The sequence below is a fragment of the Eschrichtius robustus genome, chromosome 3, assembly GCF_028021215.1.
Source record: "Eschrichtius robustus isolate mEscRob2 chromosome 3, mEscRob2.pri, whole genome shotgun sequence".
Taxonomy (NCBI): domain Eukaryota; kingdom Metazoa; phylum Chordata; class Mammalia; order Artiodactyla; family Eschrichtiidae; genus Eschrichtius; species Eschrichtius robustus.
The window spans coordinates 113,318,663-113,341,640 of NC_090826.1; the positions used below are offsets into that span (position 1 = coordinate 113,318,663).

The 22,978-nt window shown below is 37.5% G+C and overlaps 1 protein-coding gene and 1 pseudogene across 9 annotated transcripts in view; one reads left to right on the plus strand and one right to left on the minus strand.

Moving 5' to 3' along the window:
- Positions 1-22,978, minus strand: part of ASH1L (ASH1 like histone lysine methyltransferase) — a 209,302-nt gene that overhangs the window by 80,343 nt on the left and 105,981 nt on the right. The gene's annotated exons all lie outside the window — the stretch shown is intronic.
- On the plus strand, positions 21,100-21,208 carry LOC137763248 (U5 spliceosomal RNA; annotated as a pseudogene).

A 22,978-nucleotide genomic window follows, 5' to 3' on the forward strand; every position in this document is an offset into this window, starting at 1 on the left:
CTCTATGTATAGTATCATGTCATCTGCAAACAGTGACAGTTTTACTTCCTCTTTTCTAACTTGGTTCCTTTTATTTCTTTTTCTTCTCTGATTGCTGTGGCTAGGACTTCCAAAACTATGTTGAATAATAGTGGTGAGAGTGGACATCCTTGTCTCGTTCCTGATCTCAGAGGAAATGATTTCAGTTTTTCAACATTGAGAATGATGTTTGCTGTGGGTTTGTCATATATGGCCTTTATTATGTTGAGGTAGGTTCCCTCTATGCCCACTTTGTGGAAAGTTTTTATCATAAATAGGTGTTGAATTTTGTCAAAAGCTTTTTCTGCATCTATTGAGATGATCATATGGTTTTTATTCTTCAGTTTGTTAACATGGTGTATCACATTGATTGATTTGCATTTATTGAAGAATGCTTGCATCCATGGGATAAATCCCACTTGATCATGGTGTATGATCCTTTTAATGTGTTGTTGGATTCTGTTTGCTAGTATTTTGTTGAGGATTTTTGCATCTATATTCATCAGTGATATTGGTCTGTAATTTTCTTTTTTTGTAGTATCTTTGTCTGGTTTTGGTATCAGCGTGATGGTGGCCTCACAGAATGAGTTTGGGAGTGTTCCTTTCTCTGCAATTTTTTGGAAGAGTTTGAGAAGGATGGGTGTTAGCTCTTCTCTAAATGTTTGATAGAATTCACCTGTGAAGCCCTCTGGTCCTGGACTTTTGTTTTTTGGAAGATTTTTAATCACAGTTTCAATTTCATTACCTGTGATTGGTCTGTTCATATTTTCTGTTTCTTCCTGGTTCAGTCTTGGAAGCTTATACCTTTCTAAGAATTTGTCCATTTCTTCCAGGTTGTCCATTTTATTGGCATAGAGTTGCTTGTAGTAGTCTCTTAGGATGCTTTGTATTTCTGCGGTGTCTGTTGTAACTTCTCCTTTTTCATTTCTAATTTTATTGATTTGAGTCCTCTCCCTTTTTCTTGATGAGTCTGGCTAGTGGTTTATCAATTTTGTTTATCTTCTCAAAGAACCAGCTTTTAGTTTTATTGATCTTTGCTATTGTTTTCTTTGTTTCTATTTCATTTACTTCTGCTCTGATCTTTATGATTTCTTTCCTTCTGGTAACTCTGGGTTTTGTTTGTTCTTCTTTCTCTAGTTCCTTTAGGTGTAAGGTTAGATTGTTTGAGATTTTCCCTGTTTCTTGAGGTAGGCTTGTATAGCTATAAACTTCCCTCTTAGAACTGCTTTTGCTGCATCCCATAGGTTTTGGATTGTTGTGCTTTCATTGTCATTTGTCTCTAGGTATTTTTTGACTTCCTCTTTGATTTCTTCAGTGATCTCTTGGTTATTTAGTAGTGTATTATTTAGCCTCCATGTGTTTGTGTTTTTTACGTTTTTTTCCCCTGTAATTCATTTCTAATCTCACAGCGTTGTGGTCAGAAAAGATGCTTGATATGATTTCAATTTTCTTAAATTTACTGAGGCTTGATTTGTGACCCAAGATGTGATCTATCCTGGAGAATGTTCCATGCACACCTGAAAAGAAAGTGTAATCTGCTGTTTTTGGATGGAATGTCCTATAAATACCAATTAAATCTATGTGGTCTACTGTGTCATTTAAAGCTTCTGTTTCCTTATTTATTTTCATTTTGGATGACCTGTCCATTGGTGTGAGGTGTTAAAAGTCCCCCACTATTATTGTGTTACTGTCGATTTCCTCTTTTATAGCTGTTAGCACTTGCCTTATGTATTCAGATGCTCCTATGTTGGGTGCATATATAATTGTTATATCTTCTTGGATTGATCCCTTGATCATTATGTAGTGGCCTTCCTTGTCTCTTGTAACATTCTTTATTTGAAAGTCTATTTTATCTGATATGAGTATTGCTACTCCAGCTTTCTTTTGATTTCCATCTGCATGGAATATCTTTTTCCATCCCCTCACTTTCAGTCTGTATGTGTCCCTAGGTCTGAAGTGGGTCTCTTGTAGACAGCATATATATGGGTCTTGGTTTTGTATCCATTCAGCAAGCTTGTGTCTTTTGGTTGGAGCATTTAATCCATTCATGTTTAAGGTAATTATCGATATGTATGCTCCTATGACCATTTTCTTAATTGTTTTGGGTTTGTTTTTCTAGGTCCTTTTCTTCTCTTGTGTTTCCCACTTAGAGAAGTTCCTTTAGCATTTGTTGTAGAGCTGGTTTGGTGGTGCTGAATTCTCTTAGCTTTTGCTTGTCTGTAAAGCTTTTGATTTCTCCATCGAATCTGAATGAGATCCTTGCCAGGAAGAGTAATCTTGGTTGTAGGTTCTTCCCTTTCATCACTTTATCATGCCTCTCCCTTCTAGCTTGTAGAGTTTCTGCTGAGAAATCAGCTGTTAACCTTATGGGAGTCCCCTTGTATGTTATTTGTCGTTTTTCCCTTGCTGCTTTCAGTAATTTTTCTTTGTCTTTAATTTTTGCCACTTTGATTACTATGTGTCTCGGCGTGTTTCTCCTTGGGTTTATCCTGTATGGGACTCTCTGCGCTTCCTGGACTTGGGTGGCTATTTCCTTTCCCATGTTAGGGAAGTTTTCGACTATAATCTCTTCAAATATTTTCTCGGGTCCTTTCTCTCTCTCTTCTCCTTCTGGGACCCCTATAATGCGAATGTTGTTGCGTTTAGTGTTGTCCCAGAGGTCTCTTAGGCTGTCTTCATTTCTTTTCATTCTTTTTTCTTTATTCTGTTCCGCAGCAGTGAATTCCACCATTCTGTCTTCCAGGTTACTTATCCGTTCTTCTGCCTCAGTTACTCTGCTATTGATTGCTTCTTGTGTAGTTTTCATTTCAGTTATTGTATTGTTCAGCTCTGTTTGTTTGCCCTTTAATTCTTCTAGGTCTTTGTTAAACATTTCTTGCATCTTCTTGATCTTTACCTCCATTCTTTTTCCGAGGTCCTGGATCATCTTCACTATCATTATTCTGAATTCTTTTTCTGGAAGGTTGCCTATCTCCACTTCATTTAGTTGTTTTTCTGGGGTTTTATCTTGTTCCTTCATCTGGTACATAGCCCTCTGCCTTTTCATCTTGTCTATCTTTCTGTGAATGTGGTTTTTTTTCCACAGGCTGCAGGATTGTAGTTGTTCTTGCTTCTGCTGACTGCCCTCTGGTGGATGAGGCTATCTAAGAGGCTTGATGGGAGGGACTGGTGGTGAGTAGAGCTGACTGTTGCTCTGGTGGGCAGAGCTCAGTAAAACTTTAATCTGCTTGACTACTGATGGGTGGGGCTGGGTTCCCTCTCTGTTGGTTGTTTGGACTGAGGCAACCCAACACTGGAGCCTACCTGGGCTCTTTGGTGGGGCTAATGACAGACTCTGGGAAGGCTCACGCCAAGGAGTACTTCCCAGAACTTCTGCTGCCAGTGTCCTTGTCCCCACAGTGAGCCACAGCCACCCCCCGCCTCTGCAGGAGACCCTCCAACACTAGCAGGTAGGTCTGGTTCAGTCTCCCCCGGGGTCACTGCTCCTTCCCCTGGGTCCCGATGCGCACACTACTTTGTGTGTGTCCTCCAAGAGTGGAGTCTCTGTTTCCCCCAGTCCTGTCGAAGTCCTGCAATCAAATCCCACTAGGCTTCAAAGTCTCATTCTCTAGGAATTCCTCCTCCCATTGCTGGACCCCCAGGTTGGGAAGCCTGACGTGGGGCTCAGAACCTTCACTCCAGTGGGTGGACTTCTGTGGTACAAGTGTTCTCCAGTCTGTGAGTCACCCACTCAGCAGCTATGGGATTTGATTTTACTGTGATTGCGCCCCTCCTACCATCTCATTGTGGCTTCTCCTTTGTCTTTGGATGTGGGGTATCTTTTTTGGTGAGTTCCCATGTCTTCCTGTCGATGACTGTCCAGCAGCTAATTGTGATTCTGGTGTTCTCACGAGAGGGAGTGAGAGCAGGTCCTTCTACTCCGCCATCTTGGTTCCACTTCGTCACATGTATCTTTTTGAATTATGGTTTTCACTGGATATATGCCCAGGAGTGGGATTGCTGGATCATATAGCAGTTCTATTTTTAGTTTTTAAAGGAAACTCCATAGTGTTCTCCATAGTGGCTGTACCAGTTTACATTCCCACCAACAGTGTAATTGCTTGCTTTCTCCTGCATTCCTATACGCTAACAACAAAGGATTAGAAAGAGAAATCAAGGAAACAATCCCATTTACCATCGCATCCAAAAGAATAAAATAGGGACTTTCCTGGTGGCGCAGTGGTTAAGAATCTGCCTGCCAACACAGGGGACACGGGTTCGAGCCCTGGTCCAAGAAGATCCCACATGCTGTGGAACAACTAAGCCCATGTGCCACAACTACTGAGCCTGTGCTCTAGAGCCCGCATGCCACAACTACTGAGCCTGCGAGCCACAACTATTGAAGCCCATGCGCCTAGAGCCTGTGCTCCACAGAACAAGAGAAGCCACTGTGATGAGAAGCCCACACACCGCAAGGAAGAGTAGCCCCCACTAGCTGCAACTATGGAAAGCCAGTGTGCAGCAAAACGAAGACCTAACGCAGCCAGAAATAAATAAATAAATTTATTAAAAAAAAAGAATGAAATACCTAGGGATAAACCTACCTAAGGAGGCAAAAGACCTGTACTCAGAAAACTATAATATACTGATGAAAGAAATAAAAGATGACACAGATACAGAGATAGACCATGTTCTTGGATTGGAAGGCTCAATATTGTGAAAATGACTACACTACCCAAAGCAGTCTACAAGATTCAATGCAATCTCTATCAAATTACCAATGGCATTTTTCACAGAATTAGAACAAAAAATTTTACAGTTTGTATGGAAACACAAAAGATCACAAATAGCCAAAGCAATCTTAAGAATAACGGAGCTAGAGAAATCAGGCTCCCTGACTTCAGACTATACTACAAAGCCACAGTCATCAAAAGAGTATGGTACTGGCACAAGAATACTTCTTTTAAAGCCTGGATTTGCTTGCAAAACTTTTAATGGAATTATATAAATATATGTATTTGTCTCTAGTCTTCCTTTAACAAAGATAAGGTTCAATAAGCTTAGTTTTCTTTTGTTGTTTTTTTTTTTTTAAAGAATTTTGGTAGGAACTTTATAAATCCATTTATTTATTTATTTTTGCCGTGTTGGGTCTTCGTTTCTGTGCGAGGGCTTTCTCTAGTTGCAGCGAGTGGGGGCCACTCTTCATCACGGTGCGCGGGCCTCTCACGATCGCGGCCTCTGTTGTTGCGGAGCACAGGCTCCAGACGCGCAGGCTCAGTAGTTGTGGCTCACGGGCTTAGTTACTCCGTGGCATGTGGGATTTTCCCAGACCAGGGCTCGAACCCGTGTCCCCTGCATTAGCAGGCAGATTCTCAACCAATGCGCCACCAGGGAAGCCCTAAGCTTAGTTTTGTTGTTGTTGTTGTTGTTGGTTGATTATAGAAATGACTCATAGAACAAGTTCTACATGCTAATGGATTAGGTAGATATTGTTCATAGTAAATGGCTGAGAAACAACTTGGGAACAAACTCACAGATTAGAACATGCACTTAAAGTTTTAAGTCACTTTAGTAACAAAGGGAGCTTCCACAGTGTAGCTGGAATTCCAAAAGGAAATGAAAGCCCTTCCTAGCAACCTGCACTGTATTTTCAGTGAATAGACAGCCACTAAAATTCTGAATACGATTCTACAATCTTTGTTACATTAGCTAAAGATAATATTACTAAAAGATTAAAACACAAAACAAAGTCAAGCAGAGTAGACTTTTCATTAAAGACAAAATGGACGAAGATTAAACGTGGTAAATCTATTGCAAATTCCTAAATATAAACACTGGAGAGCTAAGAAATCAAAAGCTATGCTTGTCATAATACTATTCACAAATTTAGCTACCCATATTACTAGTCACTGACATATGAAAACTATGAACTAATCACTCATATATGAGAACTATGAACTAAAAGGCAATGAATGCTATGTTATAGAGTTGTTGGGAAGAAAAAAAGTAGCTGGATTTATAGGTGATCTTTAAGAAATAAAATATTGTTCTTGTAAATTCTTTCACTTGGATTCAAGGAGGAAAAGAAACTTAGCATGGTATACATCACAAAATCAGAATACATGTTAATTTGGCTATTTCTCATTTCAGTCAAACATTTTTTCCATACTAACTTGCAACAAAATTGGTATAAACATGATGTTTCAGGCCCATCTTGTGCATTCCCTGACCCACCCCTGAATCAGCCATTTCTCCAGGGAGCTCTAGTTCCTCTCAGTGGGAAATGGTATTTAAAAACCAAACTGTAGGGACTTCCCTGGTGGCGCAGTGGTTAAGAGTCCTGCTGCTAATGCAGGGGACACGGGTTTGAGCCCTGGTTCGGGAAGATCCCACATGTCGCGGAGCAACTAAGCTCATGCTCCACAACTGCTGAGCCTGCGCTCTGGGGCCCGCAAGCCACAACTACTGAGCCTGCGTGCCCGTGCACCTAGAGTCCATGCTCCGCAACAGGAGAAGCCACCTCAGTGGGAAGCCCACGCACTGCAACGAAGACCAACGCAGCCAAAAAATAAATAAACAACAACAAAAAATAAATGTTTAAAAATAAATAAATAAAAAATAACCAAACTCTATACACTAAATGTGCTCATGACTGGTGGGATATCACTGTTTCTAGGCTCTTTCAGCTAACAGAGCTGGAGAAAAGTGGGAATTTCAAAGGTTCAACAATAAACAAACAAAGAAATAAACAATGTATGTAGGCTTTTGGTTCAAGATGGAGATGAAGGAAGATCCTGAACTCACCTCCTCCCAGAGACACTGTGAACCTACAAGTTACTTGCAGAACAATTTCCTCTGAAAGAACCCTAAAAGTAGCTGAGTGACTCGTACACATTGGGCTAACAAGAAAAAAACCACATTGAAATGGTTAGGAGAGGCCGAGATCACAGTCTCACCACAAACCTCATCCATGGAACAGCAATCCACAATCAGGAGGGCACTCACAACTCCAAGCTTCTCCCTGAGGAGCAAAAGCTTTGAACCCCACATCTAGTACTCCAACAGCAAACTGAGAAACAGTTCTGAAAGGGCTTGCATGAGTTCACTGTGGCTAACCTCCCAGCACACAGTGCAGAGGGAGGTGACTGAAACACACCCAGTCTTTCTGTGAAAGAGGCCATTTGATTATCTTAAATCTCTGACCTGAGGGGCAGGTATCTAACATAACACACATCTAGGGGGGCAGACTAAGATATTCTCCAAAGTCTGCGGAGGCTGGTAGATGCCAGCCTCTGCACCTACCAGCCTCCAGGTCTCTGTATTATCCCTCTGCCTCACTCCACGTCAATGGTATTGCCTACAAAGGAGCTTGTGCACATGTCTGGAGCCCTGGTTTTTGCAGCTGCCAACCTGGGGACATCCCTTGATCACCTGGCTCCGGTGGGCAGCGGGGCTTAGAATCACAGGCCCCATAGCACTGTAACAAACAGAGAAACAGTTCTTAACTAGCTACCTCCCACCCCCACCTCAGGGCACAGAGAAGAGGCAGCAGACAGAAATGCCCAGTCTTTCCATGAAAGAGGCTTATTAGCTTATTATCTTCGTAGCTGTGGCCTCAAGGGGTAGGCTTCTAGTTAAACACACTGAGGTGGACTTAACAGATATATACAAAATATTCCATCCCAAAGAAACAAAATACATAGTATTCTCAAGTGCGTGTGGAACATTCTCCAGGACAGATCATATGTTAGGTCACAAAAAAGAATCTTAATCAACTTAATACGACTGAAGTCTTATCAAGCATTTTCTCCACCATAATAGTATAAAAGTACAAGTTAATTACAAGAAGGAAACTAGAAAATTCACAAATATGTGGAGATTAAACAACAATGCTACTCAACAACCAAAGGGTCAATGAAAAAAAAGAGATATAAAACAAATCTTGAAACAAATGAAAATGCAACATACCAAAACTTATGGGATGCCACAAAAGCAGTTCTAAGAGGGAAGTTCACAGCGATAAATTAAGAAACCAAGAAAAATCTCAAATAAACAACCTAACTTTACAACTCAAGGAACCAGATAAGGAACATACTAAGGCCAAAGAAGGAAAGAAATAACAAAGATCAGAGTGGAGATAAATGAAATAGAGACTAAAAAGACAAAAGATCAATGAAACTAAGAACTGATTTTTTGAAAATATAAACAAAATAGACAAAGTTTTAGCTAGACTCACCCAGAAAAAGAGAAGACTCAAATAAACAAAATGAAATGAAAGAGGAGACATTATAACTGATACCTCAGAAACACAAAAGATCATAAGATACTACTGCAAACAATTATATGCCAATAAACTGGACAACCTAGAAGAAATGGATGAATTCCTAGAAACATACAACCTACCAAGACTGAATTGTGAAAAAAATAGAAAACCTAAGCAGCCAGATAACTAGTAAGGAGATTGAATCAGTAATCAAAACCTCCCAACAACAAAAATCCAGGAACAGAGGGCTTCACTGGTGAATTCTACCAAACAATAAAGAAGAATTAATATAAATCCTTCTCAAACACTTCCAAAAAATAGAAGAGAAGGAAACACTTCTTGACACATTTTATGAGGTCAGCATCACCCTGATACCAAAACAATATAAGAACACTACAAGAAAAAAAAATTACAGGCTAATAACCTTGACGAAAACACATGCAACAATCCTCAACAAAACATTAGCAAACTAAATTCAACAATACATTAAAAGGATTGTACTTTATGATCAAGTGGAATTTATTCCAGGGATGCAAGGATGGTCTAACATCTGCAAAATCAATGTGATATACCAGAACAACAAGATAAAGGATAAAAATCATATGATTATCTCTTAATTTTTTTATTTTATTTTTAATTTTTTAAAATAAATAAATCAATTTATTTATTTATTTTTGGCTGTGTTGGGTCTTCGTTGCTGTATGCGGGCTTTCTCTGGTTGCAGCGAGCGGGGGCTACTCTTCGTTGCAGTGCACAGGCTTCTCATTGCAGTGGCTTCTCTTGTTGTGGAGCACGGGCTCTAGGCACGTGGGTTTCAGTAGTTGCAGCACATGGGCTCAGTAGTTGTGGCTCGTGGGCTCTAGAGTGCAGGGTCAGTAGTTGTGGTGCATGGGCTTAGTTGCTCCACAGCATGTGGGATCATCCCAGATCAGGGGTCGAACCCGTGTCCCCTGCACTGGCAGGCAGATTCTTAACCACCGCGCCACCAGGAAAATCCCATGATTATCTCTTTAGATGGATAAAAACCATTTGACAAAATTCAACATCCATTTATGATAAAAATGCTCAACAAGGGGACTTCCCTGGTGGTACTGTGGTAAAGAATCCACCTTCTAATGCAGGGGATATGGGTTCAATCCCTGGTCGGGAACTGAGATCCCACATGCCACGGGGCAACTAAGCCTGCGTGCCACATATGCTGAGCTTGTGCACCTCAACGAGAGAGACCACGTGCTGCAAACTACAGAGCCCACGTGCTCTGGAGCCCGTGTGCCACAACTACAGAGAGAAAAACCCACATGCTACGACTAGAGAGAAACCCGTGCACCGCAACGAAAGATCCTGAGATCCTGTGTGCCGCAGCTATGACCTGATGCAGCCAAAATAAAAAATAAAAAAATAAATTAGAAAAAAAAAAGCTCAACAAAGTGGGTAAAGGAATGTTCCTCAACATAATAAAGGCCATTTATGACAAGCCCACAACTAACATCATACTCAACGATGAAAGAATGAAAGCTTTTACTGTAAGATCAGGAACAAGACAAGAATGCCCACACTCACCGTTTTTATTCAACATAGTACTGGAGGTTATAAGCAGAGCAATTAGTCAAGAAAAAGAAATAAAAGGCATCCAAATATAAAAGGAAGAAGTGAAACTGTCTCTATTTGCAGATAATATGATATGATACATAGAAAACCCCAAAGACTTCACCAAAAAACTGTTAGAACTGATAAACAAATTTAGTAAAATCAAAATTCAAAAATCAATTGTGTATCTATACATTAATAACTATCAGAAAAAGAAATTAGGGACTTCCCTGGTGGTGCAGTGGTTAAGAGTCCGTGGTCCCAATGCAGGAGGCCTGGGGTCAATCCCTGGCCATGGAACTAGATCCCACACGCATGCTGCAACTAAGAGTTTGTGTGCCACAACTAAGGAGCCTGTGTGCTGCAACTAAGGAGCCAGTGAGCCACAACTAAGGAGCCCACGAGCTGCAACTAAGAAGCCCACCTGCTGCAACTAAGACCCAGCGCAACCAAATAAATAAAGAGAAATTAAGAAAACCATTGCACTTGTAATAACATTGAAAATAATAAAATACCTAGGAATAAATGTAACCAAGGAGGTAAAAGACCTGTATGCTGAAAACTATAAGATGCTGCTGAAAGAAATAGAAAAAAATACAAATAAATGAGAAGATATTTCATGCTCATGGACTGGAAGAATTAATATTGTTAAAATACCCATAACTGCGCAAAGCAATCTACAGATTCAATGCAATAATAAAAAAAAATCCCAACGGCGTTTTTCACAGAAAAAGAACAAACAATCCTAAAATTTGTATGGAACCACAGAAGACCCCGAATAGCCAAAGCAATCTTGAGAAAGAAGAACAAAGCTGAAGGCATCACACTTCCTGATTTCAAACTGTATTACAAAGCTAAAGTAATCAGAACAGTATGGTATTGGCACAAAAAACAGACACACAGATGAATGGAATATTACTTAGCCATTAAAAAGAAGGAAACCCTGTCATTGAGACAATACAGATGGACCTTGAGGGCATGATGCTAAATAAGTCAGATAGAGAAAGACAAACACCATATGATCTCACTTATATGTGGACTCTATTAAAAAAAAAAAAAGAACAAAATAAAAACAACATCAAACTCACAGACACAGAGAATAGATTTGATGGTTGCCAGAAATGGGGGGTGGGGAGGGATGAAATGGTTAAGGTGGTCAAAAGGTACAAACTTCTAGTTATAAAATAAATAATTCCTGTAGATGTAATATATAGTATGGTGACTATATTATATTGCATATTTGAACATTGCTGTGGTTGACATCACAGTGACTGAATGATCAAAGTTAATATCATCAATTACACAATGATATCATGTGCTTCCTGATTTGATTCACTGAGAAGAAAACATTATTTTTGTGGTATTCCTGACAACCTTAATCTATTCATGAAGAAACATCAAACTCAAATTTAAGAACCTTCTATGAAACAGCTCCTCTGTACTCTTAAAGAAATGTCAGTATGATGAAAGACAAAGGCTGGAGAAGTGTTCCAAATTAAAGGAGAATAAAGAGACATGGCAACTAAATGCAATGCATAATTATATATTGGATCCTGAATCACTGAAGAAAAAAAATGTTATAAAGGACATAATTGACACAATTAGTGAAATGTGATTACTAACTGTGTATTAGATAATAGTATTGTAGTGATGTTAAGATCCTGAAGAAAATGTCCTGGTTCATAGGAAATACGTGCTGAAATATTTCTGAGTCACTGGTTAAAATGTCTATAACTTTTTATCAAAAAACTGAGAAAAAAAATGTCTCTGTGTGTTTAAGAGAAAGAAAGCAGGCAGGAAGGGAGGTAGAGAAAGAAATGTGGCAGAAATCAACATTTGATGAATCTGGGTGAAAGGTATATAATGCTTCTGTAAAATCTTGCAATCTTCTTTAGGTTATCACCCACCATGCATAAAAATAAATAATAAATATATGATATGCTTTGGGAAAATATTAAACCAAGTTTTTGCAATAAATTAATTTACTTTGGTAGTAAAAACTTATTTAGACTAATGTTTAAATAAGAATAAATTTCTTTAGCACCAAATAACCACAGGGAAAATAGGACCAAAATCATACTGAAAGGTAAGAAAAACTGTATTGGAGGAGTTAAAACACTGTTCTACTGGAAAACATAGTAGAACATATTTGTAAAGACTGTTGTGATTTTAATCTCTAAGTTTAGGACTATGACTTAGATGCACTTAAATATAAATGACAAATAAAAACTATGTAAAAGATCTTGGTAAATGTCAAGGGAGTATACAAATTATAATGTAATAATAGTTGATCATAGAAACAATGTTTTTCATACACATACACAACAAACTTTTTAAGAAAAAATTTGGCATTTACTACATTTTGGAATGTCTTTCTTGGGTGAAAATGAAAAGGATAGACAAATAATAATTTCCTCACATATTTGTTACCAAATAAGAGGGCAGATGCTGCTCTTAGCATTTAAAATTTTTCTAAGGAAAATTTAAGTCATACATTTTTTAGAAATTCAGGCAGTTGGTTACTTCTTTTTCATAATATAGAAAACGGACTGATAGTTTCAAGGCACATGGGAGGAACAAAGCATACTCATGGCCAAAAGAAGCTTACAGTCTGGTGGAGGAACAAACATGTATGCATATATGCCTAGTTTAAATATTAGAATGTGATAAAACTCTTAAGGTGCTACTAAGCTTTACAAAAGGGAAAAGAAAAGTAAAATTAATCTCAACTACAGGAGAATTAAGGCAACTTTTATTTAATGAGGGAGTATTTCAAATCTTGAGTAAAGTCTGAAAGGATGAATGGCATTTGGCAAGTAAAAGGCTAGTGGGCAGGTAGTTTTTATCACTTACGGCAAACACCTAGGACAAGCACCAAGAGTAAAGTGGAGGATGGAGAAATTGGGGGAAATTATCAGATGCTGTAGTTAAAGGAATGAATATTTCAGGAGTGTAACTGGAGATAAGACTAGAAAAACAGGTTATACTAGATCATGGTGGGTCTTAAATATTATTTAAGAATTTTGGATTCTATAATGTAGGAAATAAGTGCACAGTTGGCCCTCCCTATTTGCGTATGGGGAACCCGCAGATACACAGGGCAGACTGCACTATACTATTTTACATAAGGGAACTGAGCCTCTGTGCAATTTGGTATCTGTGGGGTGGGGGTCTGGAAGCAATTCCCCACAGATACCATGAGACGACTATATCTCAAAGAAAATCTGAGTAGAGGAATAACAATCCTGAGGATATTATATTACTGTATGCAAGAGAAAGTAAGTCTTATAAGGGTTAATTTTATCCTAGGTCACAAATTAGTGACAATGGAGTTAGACATTGAAAAAATTTATTGAATATTTACTTCATAAATGTCAAGCATTTAACTCACAAAACTCTATGAAGTAGGTACTTTTCATCACGCCATTTTTTAGATGAGGACACTGAGGACATAGGTTCAGTAATATGCCCCAATTCATGTAACTAGTAAGTGAAGGTGTAAGGATTTGAGTTCTATAACCACAACTTGATGCATTACCCTTACTGGATTTAAGAATCACTTGAATCTAGCCTCTTTCTCCTTAGACAAACTATTCTGTATTCCACTGGTAGTTAAACTTCTGAAAATACTATTTTCATAAACTACCTTGCTGAAGATGTTAACATTTCTCTCAACACACTTTACCAACCTACACTATTTTCTGTAACAGATTTATTTTACTAATTTTATTTAGATTAACACAAATTTACATGATCTTAGCACAACCAACTATCCATAGGGAGAAATGGCCCAGAATCATATTGAAAGGTAAATAAGATCATACCAGGGTTAAAATATTCTGAACACCATCTACAGACAACCGGAGCATAAACCCCTTCAATGTTCCTTCATGAACATCATGGCAGAACTTTTGTCCTGGGGATGTGAAATTTGTAGAGGGAGGATATAAAAGCATGTTTTTTTGTAATGCCAAAATGTAATGTAATTTCCCTAACCCTCCAATTGAAACTAGTTTATCTCACAATTTAAAACCTTTGAGGAGGGCTTCCCTGGTGGCGCAGTGGTTGAGAATCTGCCTGCCAATGCAGGGGACGCCGGTTCGAGCCCTGGCCTGGGAAGATCCCAAATGCCGCGGAGCAACCAGGCCCGTGAGCCACAATTACCGAGCCTGCGCGTCTGGAGCCTGTGCTCCGCAGCAAGAGAGGCCGCGATAATGAGAGGCCCGCGCACCGCGATGAAGAGTGGCCCCCGCTCGCCCCAACTAGAGAAAGCCCTCGCGCAGAAACGAAGACCCAAGACAGCTAAAAATAAAATAAATAAATAAAAAAAAATTAAAAAAAAAACAACCTTTGAGGAGCACAACATTTTTAGATAAAATAAAAGTTAAAATTATATTTCCAGATTACTACATAAACTTTATCAGCCCTAATGTCTTATCTCATAAAGTATGTAATGTAAAATATACGTGCTTATCTAGAGTGAACATTCCATCTAAAGTAGAAATTAATGAAATGTTCCAGACAAGTCAATTTTTTTTTTTTAAACAATCCAACAGTATTTAAGTTAGAGGCAAAGTGGCAACAGGTATAAGTATTGCAGCCAATTATTGCCCACGTACAAATATTAGCTATGTCACCTACTACCTGTGTAACACTGGACAAATTACTTACTCTCTCTAAGGCTTAGCTTCTTCAATAACAGTATCTGGTCTTTCACAAGATTAAATGAGATAATATATGTAAAGTGCTTAACACAGCAACTGGCACATAGTGGGCACTCAGTAAGGACTAACTCTCTTCAGTTTAGCCAATGAGTACAGCCTAGCCTAATACTATATACCAGAAAAATTCCAAACAGATCTGGGAACTAGATGTAAAAATCAAAGTTAAAAATTACTAGAAGAAAATAAGGCTGAATTTCTTAGTTCTTTTAAAACCTGGGTGTGGGGAAACTTTTCTAATAATGATCCAAAATCCAGAAGCACAATACAAACAAAAACAAAAACAAAACAAAAATTTGACTACATGAAAATATGGACCTTTGTATGATAAAAATCATCATCATATGCAAAGACCAGAGTCAAACTACAGAATCCATTAAAATACTATTAGGACTATTAATTGAGTTCAGCAAGGCTTGCAGGATATAAAATCAATATACAAAAATCAAGTGTATTTCTATACACTAGCAATAAATATATAAAATGGAATTTAAAGATTCCATTTACAATAACATCAAAAGAATAAAATGCTTAGGAGTATGTTTGACAAAAGTACTTACAAGACTTACATACTGAAAACTAAAAAATACTGTTAAAAGAAATTTTAAAAGAATTGAATAACTAGAAAGACATCCCATGTTCATGGATCAAAATACTTAATATTGGTAAGATATAAAACTCTCCAATTAATCTACATTTTTTTTTTTCAAAATCCCAGCTGTTTTTTTTTGCAGAAATCAACAAGTTGATCCTGAAATTCATATGGAGATAGCAAAGGACCCAGAATTAGCCAAACAAAGTTGGAAGAAGCCAGAAGAGCCAAAGTTAGAGGCATCATATTTCAGTATTCAACGCAGTATGCTACTGGAATAACAAAAGACATATAGCCAATAAGCACAAAAGACAAATAACAAACTGACAAAAAATATAGTTGCAATTTATATCACAGACAAAGGGCAAATCTCCTTAATATATAAGGAACTCTTAAAAGCCAAGGGAAAAAAAAAAAGACTAACAACCTGATAGAAAAATGGTGGGAAAAACACTGAAGGCTTAGGCTTTCCTTGAGCTTAGAGACTTAAAGAAGCATACTCTCTTTCTTAGTAGCTTAGAAGAAGCAAGACACCACTGAGTTCTACAACTCCAATAAAATGAATATGAGCATGGATAAGAACCTCAAGTCTCAGATGAGATCACAGATTTGGCTGCTACCTTGATTCCAGCCTTGTGAGACATACAGCAGAAATGTCTAGACTCCTAAAATTCCAGGGAATCTGTGAGATAATAAATGGGTAATGTTTTAAGCTGCTAAAATTGTGGTAATGTGTTACACAGTAATAGAAAATTAATACTTGTATGTGTGTGCATATATATACTTATTTATTTCCTGGTTCTGAAAGAGACTAAAAGCATCGCTACACCTCAGGAACGATGACAACCTAGTAGCAAACAGCATACCAAGTACCCAGATTTTGATTTCTAAATAATTCCCATTAAAAGAAACCAGGGACTTCCCTGGTGGCACAGTGGTTAAGACTCCATGCTCCCAATGCAGGGGGCCTGGGTTCAATCCTTGGTCAGGGAACTACATCCCACATGCATGCCACAACTAAGAGTTCGCATGCCACAACAAAGGAGCTGGTGGGTCGCAACTAAGGAGCCCCCCTGCCGCAAGTAAGACCCGGCGTAACCAAATAAATAAATAAATATTAAAAAAAAAAGAAAAAGAAAAGAAACCAAAACTTCTTGAGTGAAATAACTGATTCCTGATCTGAGGCAAGGAAAGAACAAGGTAAATCTGATAAACAACAGCAAAGAAGTAAAAGCAAATGCCAAAACAAACAAAAGAACCAGGGTGAATGATACCTTTCTATGACAGAAAGCAGGGAAATGCTCAAAGATGAATGAGGTTATGTCTAAAAGAAACAGGACCCAGCTTAAAGTGTCTTCTGTGATTAAAATTTGGGAAATTTGAGCATGTCTCCACAAAATGATGGTATTGGATTATGATATATTAAAAATTTTTATGAGTCCATACAATACTCAAAACAAAAGAGAAATTCTGAGTGTGTAAAGGGAAGAAAAGTCAAAGCTCATCTTCCCAGAAACATATCAGCTAATAAATGTTGAAGAAATGACAGAATTAGAAAATTACCAGTTTGCAACTAACAATGTACTCACCAGTTTAGTCAAAGATCATAATGGATGCTAAAATATTAGATTAAAAAAAAAAAGACTGCTAGAGAAGAAGCCGCAGCCTCAACTATCACCCCATGATTTACTAATTTACAATAGTAAAAATGTATGTTTACATTGGAGAGATCTGGTGGATACCACACCTTAACCAAGTGATCAAACATGGCATAACCAACAGTGAAACATAAGTGGGATGCAATTAGAAGTACGAAATATCACATATGTAATATTCCCACCAAGATTTAACCTAAATCTAATCATGAAGAAATAACTTAAAAATTGTGGAATGTAGCACAACAAGCTTAAGTTCCTCAAAAAGGATCAATCTCATAAAAAACAAAAGATAGGTTATATTATAGATTAAAATAATACACATAGCTAGCAATCAGGTGTAACACATGTTATCTGTTTGGATCCTACGTTAAAAGAAAACAAAATAAACTGAAATAAAAGATAATTTTAGGACAATAGGGAAAATATAAGTATGGGCTGTATATTAATGATATTACTGTTATACTGCTTTTTTTAAAAAAATTAATTAATTTATTTTATTTTTGGCTGTGTTGGGTCTTCGTTGCTCTGCGTGCGTTTTTCTCTAGCTGCGGCGAGCGGGGGCTACTCTTCGTTGTGGTGCACGGGCTTCTCATTGCGGTGGCTTCTCTTGTGGCAGAGCACGGGCTCTAGGCACACAGCCTTCAGTAGTTGAGGCACGCAGGCTCAGTAGTTGTGGCTCACGGGCACTAGAGCACAGGCTCAGTAGTTGCGGCGCACAGGCTTAGTTGCTCCACAGCATGTGGGATCTTCCCGGACCAGGGGTCAAACCCGTGTCCCCTGGCAGGCGGATTCCTAACCACTGCACACCAGGGAAGTCCTACTTATTTTCTTAGATATGATAATGGTATTAAGATTAGGTAGGAGAGTATCCTAGTTCTAAGGTGATAACTTCTGAAATGCATAGGGGTGAATTTGGGAAATTCAGTCTGCAACTTACTTTCAAAATTTTCACCGGACAAAAATCTTTTCCCCTGCAAAAATGTAAATGTGTGTATAGAGAGAATTAAAGCAAATGTGGCAAAATGTTGATAAATTTAGGTAGGGTATATGGGTGTTAATTTTGCCAGAGATTTGAGTATTTTCAAACAAACAAACAAAAAAACAAACAAAAACATTGTGAAAAAAATAAAACCGTTTAATCTGGGAAGGTAGTCCCATTGTATGCATATGCAAGATTTACTGATCTAGGGCTTAAGGGAGGTGAATTAGGTAATTTCTAAGGTATGTTCAGGTTGGAAAGTGCTAACACTGTTTTTACAGAGAAAACATGACTACATGTCTATTAAAAAGTATTTTAAAGAAGTATTATTTCACTTCCCAAATTTCTAGTTTACAATAATACCATCATTACTATAGCAATTATGATGTCATTTGTAATTTCTACACTTTAAGATATGTTAATTCCCAATTTTCATCACAAAATTGTATTTTCCTAATCTCTGCCTTGAACTCTGATAGTATTTACAGTTTGAGACACACATTTCCTAAGGGAAGGCTATATCATTTTCCACTCTCAATAACAGAATAGAGGGATATCTCAGAACTTGAGGTAACAGATCTCCTGCAAAGTTTTCCTGGTAAAATATATATAACATAAAATTTCCCATTTTAACCAATCTTAAGTGTGCAGCTCAGTGGTATTAAGTACATTCACACTGTTGTACAACCATCACTACCATCCATCTAGAGAACACTTCATCTTGTAAGACTGAAACTCTGTATCCATTAAACAATAACTGCCACCAGCCCCTGGCACCCACCATTCTCCATTCTCTCTCCATGCATTTGACTACTCTAGGTACCTCTTATAAGTGGAATCAAACAGTATTTGTCTTTTTCTGACTGGTTCATTTCACTTAGCATAATATTTTCAAGGTTCATCCATATTGTAGGAGATGTCCAAATTCCTTCTTTTTTAAGGCTGAATAATATTCCATTGTATGAATGGGATATAATTTTTTGATGTATCTTAAATCTTGTTATTTACTAAAGTATATTAAATCTTGTTATTAAAAGTCCATCAGGCCTGTATTAAAGAACAGTCAAGTGAGAAATAGTAATTGCTAATGAAGCCACTTTATTATCACTAGAGGGAGCTAGAGCAACAGAGCTGCTGCCAGATACAAACACATTTTCCTTAGCCGTAAGACTGGACATAACCAAGCTTCTGTAAAAAATAGAACGGAATGTAAATGTGGTTATGGATTCCCTCCCAATGCTTCTCTATTTCTAAGAGGCAAACTGAACTTTCATAAATCATGATTTATAATTCCTGACAATATACAGTGATGGCCTGGTATGTTCTACTCCACATTAGGAGCCAAATCACATGTGGAAAGTTCTTTAATCATCTCTGTTAATGCAATCTTTATTTTTTATTATTATTTAAAAAATGACTTTTGGGACTTCCCTGGCGGTCCAGTGGTTAAGACTCTGCGCTTCCACTGCAGGGGCCACGGGTTCAATCCCTGGTCGGGGAATTAAAATCCTACATGCCATGGGGCCAAAAAACAAAACAAAACAAAAAGACTTTTATTTTTTTCTAGGAAAAAAAGAGGCAAGAGGCTCTTAGTTTAATCATGATGGGTGACTCCAGAGAAAAGAGTATAGAAAACAGGATTTAAAAGACAAATGCAGTGACTTCCCTGGTGGCACAGTGGTTAAGAATCCGCCTGCCATTGCAGGGGACACGGGTTCGATTCCCGGTCTGGGAAGATCCCACATGCTGCGGAGCAACTAAGCCCATGCGCCACAACTACTGAGCCTACAAGCCACAACTACTGAGCCTGCACGCCACAACTACTGAAGCCCACGCGCCTAGAGCCTGTGCTCTGCAACAGAGAAGCCAGCGCAATGAGAAGCATGTGCACCACAACGAAGAATAGCCCCAACTCGCCACAACTAGAGAAAGCCCGCGCACAGCAATGAAGACCCAACGCAGCCAAAAATTTAAAAATTAAAAAAAAAAAAGACAAATACATAAAAAATAATTATAAATGTATGTTTTAGGGCACAAAATGAATAAAGATGTAATTTGTAATATCAATAATATAAAAGGAAGGCATGGAGCTTTTACAGGAATAGCATTTTTGTATGTGACTGAAGTTAAGTTGGTATCAATTCAAATTACAGAGTTATATCTTTAGGAAGTTATATGTAATCTCCATGGTAACCACAGATAAAATAGCTATAGAATATACACAAAAGGGAATGAGAAGGGAATCAAACAGGTAACTACAAGAAGATCAGCTAAGTACAAAAGAAGGCAGTAAGGAGGAAATGAGGGACAAAAAGCTATAACACATGGAAAACTAAATGGCAAGCATAAATCCTTTCTTATTAGTAATTACTATAAATGTAAACAGATGAGACTTTCCAGTCAAAAGGTAGAGAGGAGCAAAATGAATACGAAACATGATCTAACTACATACATGCTGTCTACAAGAGATTCACTTTAGATCCAAAGATGGGAACTGGATGAACATGAAAGGATGGAAAAAATATTCCATGCAAATAGTAACCAAAAGAGAGATAAGGAGATTATACTAATATCAGAAAAAGAGACTTTAAGTAAAAAACTGTTACAAGAGACAAACATTATATACTGACAAGAGAGTCCATTCACCATAAAGCTATAACAATTATAAAAAAATATTCACCAAACATCAGAGGACCCAAAATATATGAAGGAAACACTGACAGAATTTAAGAGAGAAATAGACAGTTGTACAATAAGAGTTGGCAGAACAACCACACAGAAGATCAATAAGTATTAGAACAACATTATAAACCAATCAGATCTAACAGAAATAGAAACAACACTCTACCCAAAAACAGCAGATTACATAGTTTTCTCAAGTGCACATGGAACATTCTTTAGGATAGACCATATGTTAGGCTACAAAAGAAGTCAATACATTAAAAAGGATTGAAACCATACAGAATATCTTTTCTGATCACAAAGGAATGAGACTAGACATGAGAGAAAACTGAAAAATTCACTTACGTGTGGAAATTAAACAACATACTCTACTCTTAAGCAACCAATGGGTCAAAAAAAAAATCAAAAGGGAAACTAGAAAATACTTTGAAATGAATGAAAACAAAAACAGAACAAAACTTATGTGATGCAGTAAAAGCAGTTTTAAGAGGAAAATTTTTATGTGAAAACACATTAATTAAAAGAGAAGAAAGATCCCAAATCAGTAACTAACTGTACAATGAACACTCGGTACAGCCACTGTGGAAAAGTTTGGTGGTTCTTTTAAGAGCTAAATGTATACTCATGCTTCTCTTCATAATCTAATGAATCTTTTGCCTTTTACTAAAGATTCATCTGGGGAGGGAAAAGCATGACTGCTGCTGCAATTTTTTGAGGCCTTGTGGGGATAAACAAAAAAAAATTAAAAATAAATAAATAAATAAATAAAAGCTAAATGTAGAATTACCATATGGTCTAGCAATTTCACCCATAAGTTTACACACAAAGGACTGAAAACAGGAACCTGAACAGATAAATGTATGCCAATGTTCACTGCAGCATTGTTCACAATACCCAAAGGCAGAAACAACCAAAGTGCCCATTAACAGAGGAACAAAATGTGGTATGTACATACAATGGAATGTTACTCAGCCAGAAAAAGGAATGAAGTTCTGATACATGGTAACATGAATGAAAGTTAAAGAGATGTTAAATAAAATAATCCAGACCAAAAACCACAAATACTGTGTATGCTTCATTAACATGGGGTACCCAGAAGAGGCAAATTATAGAGACTGAAAGTACATTACACATTATTATGTGCTGTGGAGAGTTTTAGAAGGAGTGGGGAGTTTTTGCTTAATTATTATAGAGTTTCTATTTGAGGTAATGAAAAAATTTTGGAAACAGACAGTGGTAAATGTTGTACAACATTGTGAATATAATTAATGCCACTGAAGTGTAACCTTAAAAATAGCTAAAGTGGCAAATTTTATACGTATTTTACAATTTAAAAAATTAATAATGTAATATACCAAAAACTATTGACTTGTACACTTGAAATAGGTTAAGTGTATGATATGTGAATTACATCTCAATAAAATTATTTATGAAAAAAAAGAGGATAGGAAACATCTTTTAGGAGACAGGAAACAACTCTTTTGGAGAGTGAGACGCAGAAGAAACAACTAAGATTTACTCTGAGTGCCTACTGTATGCCAGTGGTTTTACATATATCATCACACTTGGGTAGCGTGGATGCGATACCAGAATTCATACTTTAGAAACAAAACAATTCAGTTTGAGATGATGAAAAAGTTCTGGAGGTGGACAGTGGTGATGTCTGCACAACAAGGTAATGTACTTAATGCTACCGAATGGTGCACTTAAAATGATTAAAATAGTAAATTTTATGCCATGTATATTTAACCACAATAGAGTTAATTAAAAAATTTAAAACACGAAGCTACTCTTGTTTTAAAAAATGTTACTCGGGACACTGGTCCTGGCAATGATTTTTTTGGATATGATACCAAAAGCAAAGGCATCAAAAAGAAAGATAAGCAAACTAAAAAGCTTCTGCACAGCACAGGAAACCATCAACAAAACGAAAAGGAGACCTACTTAACGGGAGAAAATATCTGCAAATTATATCTGACAAGGGGTTAATATCCAAAATTTATAAAGGACTCATACAACTCAAGAGCCAAAAACCCAAACAGTCTGATTAAAAAATGGGCAGATGCTCTAAATAGACATTTTTCCAAAGAAGACATACAGAAGACCAACAGGTACATGAAAATATGTTCAATATCACTAATTATCAGGGAAATGCGAATCAAAACCACAATGAGCTATCACCTCACACCTGTCAGAATGGCTATTATCAAAAAGACAAGAAATAACAAGTGTTGGTGAGGCTGTGGAGAAAAGGGAACCCCTGTGCACTGCTGGTGGGGATGTAAATTGGCACAGCCACTATGGAAAAGCAGTATGGAGGTTCCCCAAAAACTAAAACTAGAACTACCATAGGATCTAACAATTCCACTTCTGGGTATTTATCTGAAGAAAACAAAAACACTACCTTCAAAAGATATCTGCACCTTCATGTTCACTGCAACATTATTTACAATAGCCAAGATAGGGAAACAACCTAAGTGTCCACTGAGAGATGAATGG